At 35.8% G+C, this 8,401-nt stretch overlaps 1 pseudogene; it reads left to right on the plus strand.

Annotated features, from left to right (window-relative positions):
* Nucleotides 1-285: 285 nt before the first annotated feature.
* LOC120204997 lies at nucleotides 286-3,337 on the plus strand (annotated as a pseudogene).
* The last annotated feature ends 5,064 nt before the right edge of the window (nucleotides 3,338-8,401 follow it).

The following is an 8,401-nucleotide window of genomic DNA, read 5'->3' on the forward strand; positions in this document are numbered from 1 at the left end:
GCAAATACTAAAATAGATTGGAATTCAATGTAAGCGTGAATTCACCCTAACGTAAATGAAACAGTATAGAGATGTATTTCTGGATCAAATTGAATGGGATTGAGAAGAAACCGACCGTTGTGATATGTATGTGTGATTGTATCTAAAAGGAAAAGTGAAGTTGCGTCCAAGTGACGAGAGCTGCCGCGTGTCCCCACAGCACTTTTAAAGACCATAAGAGCCGGAGAATGGATATGCGCGGAGAGAACTGGGGAAAACTGGAAGGGAAACGTGAAGACCTAAGTTCAACGAAAAGATAAAAGGAGAGTGTTCTTGAATTTTTACCTTCCTTTTTGTGATGATGGCAACACTGCGAGACCAAAATCTTGAGAAGAAACTAGGCAAACAAAAGGGATGCATTGGTGGTTTCTTTCACATCTTTGATCCTCACCGCATTCTTACCGGCAAACGCCTTCACACTATCAAGCGCCTCCCTTCCACGGCGGTCAGGTTTCTCCCTTCTTCCTTCTTTCTCATTTTAATCTGCATGCGGACATATACTGAAATGTCGTTTTACTTTTTCAGTCTAGAGAAGCGACAGCGGAGGAAGAGAAGAACGTTGAGTCACCGGCAGAAGTCACCGGAATCTTCCATTGCGACGGGAAAACAACACAAGTCACCTCGCCGCAGTCCAATTTTCGAATTCAACGAAAATATCGCGAGGTCTCCATGGAAATTCTCCAAAGAAGCTCCAAGGCTCTATCTCCATAGCAGGACGGTGGTTGATGCAACCGGAAGCCTTAAGCCCCGAGAGCTCCGTACCTATGCCGCCGTTTCATCCCCGAACCAATGCGAAAGCAGCAGAGAAGAAGACGGAGTGGATGGAATCGACCAAAAACGACGTTCACCCAGCGTAGTCGCGAGGCTCATGGGACTCGAGGCGCCGTTACCTGATTCGAATCCCGAACCGAATAGAAAACCGGAGCTCCGAAGATCAGCGTCGGAAGCAAGAGGCAGAGATCTATTCCGATCTCGTTTTATAGATGGAGTTAATTTCCATTTAAAACAGAGCAATCAATCGAATATCCTAAACGGAGAGATTTCGAGCAATGTGGTAACGAAAAATGGAGCCAAACAAGATCAAGTAACGTGTAATGGATCAGAAGACTCAACAAATGCGAGAGCTGAACCGGTTAAAACTCCGGTTCGAGGAATGGTTCAACGGAAACGTTTTTACGATTCAGTTGATTTCTTTCCCGAGACGAAACACACAGTTTCCATCTATGGAGATATTGAGAAACGGCTTGAGCTCCGAGGAATTGACGAGCCGTCTATAGATCTCGAGGCCGTTAAGTAATTCCTCGAAGCATTACAACTGAAAGGCCTTTTACATACTACGGAACCTGAAAACCAGAGGAGTGATAAGAACTTTGCTTATGAACATGAACAATCTCCGATTGTTGTTATTAAGCCGGCGACAATCAGGAGAACCGACAACGATTCTCCTCCTTCGAGTTACAGATCAAGACCTGGAGCTCGCCGGATCTCGAAGCTCGAATCGCCGTCGACGATGAGTTCGAGACGTCATCGACCGGAGACTGAAAGGAACTTACGGAACCAAAGCAGAGTAACAGGCTCAATTTCTCCGACGAGGAGTGAGTGCGGCGTCAAGAGACCAAGCGGAAAGCCTTTGGGCATTGAAACACAGAGAAGAGTAAATGTGAGAAGAACTGGATTAGATCAGACGGCGAAATGGAATTCAACGGCTGAGATTTATCCTGAAGAAGATAAGGTGTTCATTCCAGCAGAGTATGAAACATCAACGGGTTCAGAGTGTAGCATTAGCTCATCTTCACAAACTGATAATGAGGTAAATTTGCATAATCACCAAACTAAACTGATTAATTTGATTAAATACTTTCCTAATCAGTGATTACCTGAATTTATTGTAATGGCTTGCTGAATTTACAGAGATCCAAGGTGGAGACAAACAAAGAAGGAAGGAGCCTCTTGGAAAGGTGCGATAAGTTGCTTCTCAACATAGCAAAGATAACCGCCGGTACAACTGAGTCGCAGCCGAGTCCGGTTTCGGTTCTCGACTCGTCTTTCTACAAAGACGACGAGTCGTCTCCTTCCCCCATTATGAAACGAAGAATCCATTTCAAAGGTAGGAAAAGAACTTGCTAAACATATTTCTATTTTTGGAAAGTCTACTCGCTGCTTTTGATTATTTTTTCTTCTTTAATATTAGCAAAATACGTATCAAATTTGAGATAAAAATCGTCTCCTATAATTTTTTTCTCATGTTTATTTGTTAAGATAGAAAAATAATTGAAAATATATAAAAGAATGAGCATTCTATATAAGAAATATTATAATAATTATTTGTGTAAAAAGTATTTACCTTAAGTTTGATTCAGTCTCAATCTCAACACTTTCCTTCACAAATCCATCAAACTTAAATATTAATAGAAAATCAGATAACATCTAAACTAATTGAACTTTGATATTTTGGCCTTTTAAAATCTAAAGCCATACAGTCAAAGACATAGCAAAATTATGATTTGTCTCTCTAAAATTAATAAAATTTTAATTTAGTACCTTTTAAAGCAAATTATGAACAGAAGCAATAATTGAAATTTAGTTTGGTCTTTTTGGTTGGTGTAATAGGATTTAGGCCTTTGTTTCATCTTCAATCAGCTTTGGATGGAGATTTGGTACCCCCAAACATTAGATTTTATTTTATCCCCTTGTTTTTACCTTTTGTTATTTGTGTTTGGTGAAATTATCAGACCAAGTTGAATCCGAACTTTGGAGCCCCGCCAGTGTCCTGTCCTCCGTTGAATCAAAATCGTCAGACAAATCGGACGATAGCGATTTCGTATACGTTTCCTATATCCTCAGAGCATCCAACTACTTGCCTGATGATGCTGATATCTTTCTGTTGCTTGAAAACCAACCTTACCTCAAAGGGAAAGACACCTCCAAAGTCTCTAGACTCCAAAGGAAGCTCATATTCGACACCATCAAAGAAATTCTCGATCGAAAGGGACGAGTGTCGCCATGGAAGCTCAATCCTTGGTCCAGACATTCACCGTTGCAGCAAATTTGGTCCGAGTTCCGAAAGATACGAGAGAGGGTCTCATCGGATGACTTGTTTGAGGTCATTTGTGGTGTGTTAAGAAAGGACCTTGTAGGGGATGCCATTAACAGTTGGGAAGATTGCCCCATTGAGTTGTCCGAAGCAGTCCTCAATATCGAACGGCTAATATTTAAAGACCTCATTGTTGAAACCATCGGAGATCTCGCTGCGAAAAGTAATAAATTCCCAGCAACTCGTCGGAAGTTGATGTTCTGAATCAGTATGCTGCGTTAGGGTTATAAACTGGAATCATCAAGCTTATGTTTTAATCTGTTTCAGTCAATATCGGTATGTACCAATAGTCAACAACAACCTTGGTTTTGAAACTTGCTTTGTGGTGGTTGGTGATCACAAATCATATTTTCCATGAAGATAAATAATATTTTGAGCTTCCATCAAGTTTTTGAATGGGATTTATTAATTATTATTCAAGACTCAAATGAACTAAATGATTGATATTATTATTCGATCTTCTAATCAAAGTTTTTTTTTAATAATATGGGGTGATTATAAGATAGTATATGTTCATAATTTTCTTAATCTATTGACAATGCACACATCCTACAGACGTAACTTCTCAAACCAAGAACTTCTAAGAAAAACCATAGATGTTTATCATTAGGCTTCTTCAAAGTTGGATTAAAGACTAGAAATGACTAAAATTCCCTCTATAAATTATAAAATGCTCATTCTACTTGCTTTTGATGAATATGATCTGAATTGTCTTTTATAAACTAATATGTCATTGTGATTAAAATTAGAAGAAGTATATGAATGTTACAGACAATGCTCGTGTAATGTAACCTTATGGGTTTATGGTCGAGTATAGTTTTGTAAATGGCTATGCATTGATATGTGGATTGGGAACTGTAAATATTGAAATATGAGATGATACAACTGTTGGATGTATATTGAATTGAATAGTATGAAATACGTATGCCATAATTTATGATAAGCATGCACTCCAAAATATTACATGTGATAGATTTTTATCTTATGCATAACAGTTGCAAGCGTACTTGATAAGGTGGACACATATATATTAATCACACAAATTCTTTATATGAGATAAATATAAATAAAATTTTAAGATTACACTCAATAAAATAAATCACTGAGTAAAAGAAATTTATATTTCAATGCCCGCTCTAATATAATCGTACATCTATCACTTTATGCGTTTATTTCTTTTTCACGAGATATATTAAAGTGACATGCATCACTAAACTTTGTAAAATTTAACATAGATTTATCTTTCGTACGTAGATTTTTTATTTTGTCTTGAGTTCAAATATTAACATCCAGAAAAAAAGACTTTTAACATCAATTTTAGAGTAGTGTCTTTTCTTATTTTACGGAAGGCAATCAGGTGGGGAAAACCGAAAATCGTGGGGATTCGAACCAGAAGGGATGGAGAATAACCGAAATCTTCACCCACAGAAATGAGGATGACAGAATTTTTATCTCCGAAGTTCAAATGGGGATGGGGACGGGGATTGTTATATCTGAACCGTACTGTACCAGTGTGAATAACCATAGGAAATCCTCGAAAAATATTCATAGGAATCCCTAATATTTTACAAAATTTTAAAAATATATTTATAATCATTTATAGGGATGGCAAACGGGTACAGTTTCGTGGATTCCGCACCGCATCCGCTCCAATTGGAGCGGGGATGGGTATAATTTTAGCGGGTAGTGGGCGGGTGTGGATTTATAAAGTACTACCCGTCGTGGATGGTGGGCGGGTAATGGGTTTGAGACATTACCCGCCCCGTATCCGCCCACCCCGCATCCGCCCGCCCCACATCCTCCCACCCAGCTAAATATCTATTAAATTTTGGACCATTATGAATTTAGGTATAATTTTAGAGACTAATTTATAAATTTTAATATTGTATAATATATAACATATAATTTATCCAAATATTAAGGATATTTAGTCTTTAATCTGGTCTTTAATTAGGAAAATATTCGGCTCTTTGATTAAACCCATAATCTCACTAACCACGTCACTTTCCATGTTCTGCTCATGCTGCCCATCCAAACACAAATTAGCCGTACTATAAGCATTAACATCAAAAGCAGCAGTTTCCATATTCTTTAGCCCCTCAAAACCCATATTAGGCGCACTATAAGCATTAACATCAAAAGCAACACAACAATCCAGCTCTACGACTACATGCTCCCTACAATATGTCTCCATAACATTCGTAGAGCTACTCCTCTGACAAATTGAAGCATGCGCTACTACCCCATCACGAACTGTCTGAGAACCAACTCCAACATCCCATTAGTTTGCTGTCAGGCGGGTCTAGATGGGTATGTCGCTAGTGGGTAGTGGGTGTGGGGATGGATTTGAAAATATACTTGCATGGGCGGGTGTGGATTTGAAAATTTGTACCCATCATGGGTGGTAGGCGGTTGGTGGATTGAAAAATATTAGGTGGGTATGGGGATGGGGGAGGGGGTATCCGCACCCGACCCGCCCGTTTGCCATCCCTAATCATTTACCTATATTTAATATATATTTTAATAAAAAATTATATATGATAAGATTGTGAGATTACGTGTTGCCACTGTTACATCTCAAAGGAACTAAAATTGAAGTTTAGATATTTTCTCATTTAATATACATTGATTTGTTGAGATTGAAAATAGTTAAGATTGTACATATATATTGGGTGTTAGATGAATATTGACGAACTTTCATATTATAGATAGAGACCAATTTGAGACAATCTAATATATCTTACGTACAAGTTTTAAGTGTTGCATTGATTTCAAAAATATTTGTTTATTTTTTGGGATGGGGATTAACCGAAACCCGTAGGGATTCGTAAGGGATGGGTATGAGGACAAAAAATTCTCTGAAATATATAATAGGGATTTCTCAAAATCGTACCCGCAAGTTTTGAGGACGGATTGGATAATGCAAAACCGTCGTTGCCACCCCTATATATATATATTTTCATACTTCCCTACTTTGTACAAATCTATGGCCCATCTTAAACCTTTAATTTAGTTTACAATTATTTTAAAAAGTTGGAGCTCTATTTCCATAACTTTTATCTGATTATTTTTGTATTTTTTGGTACATAAGATAGAAATGATTATATAATAGCCTACACTCTTAATATATTTCTTCCTTCAGCATCTTTACTTAGAAGCGAATAAGGGGAAGGAGATAAATTACTAAACTTCATAAATATAAAAAATTATTAAGTATTTAAACTCAATTTAACATGCAATATTTAATTTATCTAATATTTAAACTTATAATGTCTTAATTTATCATTATACTAAAAAAATTGGGAAGGACATGATCCCTCATATCCTCTCTTTGGTATTGTTTCTATATGATATCAATGATATAAGTAAAAAAAATTAGATCGCAGTGTCAATTATTTTTAAATTGTATGATATAGTGGTAAGTTCATTTGGCACACATAATGTTAAATAAATGAATATGATCATAAATTTTAAAATTTTTAATAGCTATGTATATGCTTAAAAAGAAGCAAACATACATGAATATAGTTTTGGGCCGAATAGCCTGCTCGACCCTACCCGATCAGACCAAGATTTGGGTTTAGACTTTTATTTCACGGGCCAATTCAATTTGAACTAAAAAAATAAATAATTTAAATTATAGATTTGTCATAATATATTAGCATTAATATAAAATTGTATAATATTTTATTAATTTTAAATAGTAAAATTAATAAATTTAGCTTTGAGGGTTGAAATGTTTTTAAAATAAAATTTTAACTCTACCCCAAAACTCTTTTCTCTCTCCTTGAGCAAGCAAATGGAACTATTATGGTATAAACGATTTTCTCCTAGATTTATGTGGGGTCGAGGTGTGCGGGCATTATGAGCAAGTTGATGGTATAATGTCTCCCTAGGAGAAATATCTTGAGATGCTTTGAAGTTTGAGGGCTCGTATCGCGTTCTTAATTGAGTTATGAGATTACAATATAATTTTCGTTAAACTCTATAAAATTTTCTTTTCAAAAGTTTTTGTTAGCTTTAGGATCAGTTGTGTGCGTGTGGTAGATGAACATATCTACCCACAGTTTCCCTATTGTAAAAGAGTTAATTTACATATTAAGCCGAAAACTAAAGCAAAAAGATTAAAGGGTAATGAACAATGGTAAAAGAAGGGCAATGGATGGCTTTTTTTTTTTTTTTGGCTCAAGTAGCCTTTGTTTTTCTCAAGCATTAGAAACCCAAAATGAATTGGTCCCAATTCCTAAATGAGGGCATTCTTTGCTTCTTTACTTGATGTATTCATCTCGCAACTTGGAATTTTTATTTCTATTTTCATCTTCATCTCCTTTTAGACTTATTTAGAGTAATTTTAAATGGGTTGTTTTCCAAGAAATGCAACGTTGCTTTTAATATTTGCTTTATAATTGACATGTCACACTTGAAAAAGGAGAAGCTTTTTCACTCACGTGGGATGAAAAACTATGGGTTTTGACATTAAATTATTTGGATTTTCATTTAATTGACATCATTACTATTAAACACTCTAGAAGTCGTGGATTAGGTCGAAGGCAGAAATTGTATTAAAAGGGTTATAATTCAAGTATTAAATTTGGGGTCCTAATAAAAATGGTAAAGTACATAAATGGTCCATCAATTATAGGGCATTACTTTGTCCATCGACTATTAAAAGTTATAAAATTGTCCCTCGGTTATAGGGAATTGCTTTATTGAGTCCCCGACTACCAAAAATTTTAAAATGACCATCCAACTATTCATATGTTACAAACTCGTCATTTTTCATTAAAAATTGACAATCGTCTAAGCAAAACGTAAATCTGTTGCCTGAGATAAGATGAAATTTGATCCCAATTGTATTTTGAAGATTAATTTTTCGTTTATATTATGTCGTTGAGCCAGTGTATAAAAGCAACAATGGTGTCAATGAACATCATTAAAATATGAATTTGTCATATCTCAATCAGTAGGTTAACGTCCAACTCAGATAGATGTCAATTTTTAATAGAAACATATGAGTTTGGAATGTATGGATAGTCGGGTGACCATTTCATAACATTTAATAGTCGATGGACTCAACAAAACAACACCCTATAGTCGAGGGACACGATAGAATAGTACGCTATAATCAAGGGACCATTTTGTAACTTTTAATAGTCGAGGAACTCAATAATGCAATGTCGTATAATTGGGGAACCACTTGAATAGTTTATCCTAAAATTTTACCATCATACAAAATTACAATTTTTGAATTGACTTACTGTATCATTT

Source organism: Hibiscus syriacus, unplaced genomic scaffold, assembly GCF_006381635.1.
Source record: "Hibiscus syriacus cultivar Baekdansim isolate YM2019G1 unplaced genomic scaffold, ASM638163v2 tig00011824_pilon, whole genome shotgun sequence".
In the NCBI taxonomy this organism is placed as follows: domain Eukaryota; kingdom Viridiplantae; phylum Streptophyta; class Magnoliopsida; order Malvales; family Malvaceae; genus Hibiscus; species Hibiscus syriacus.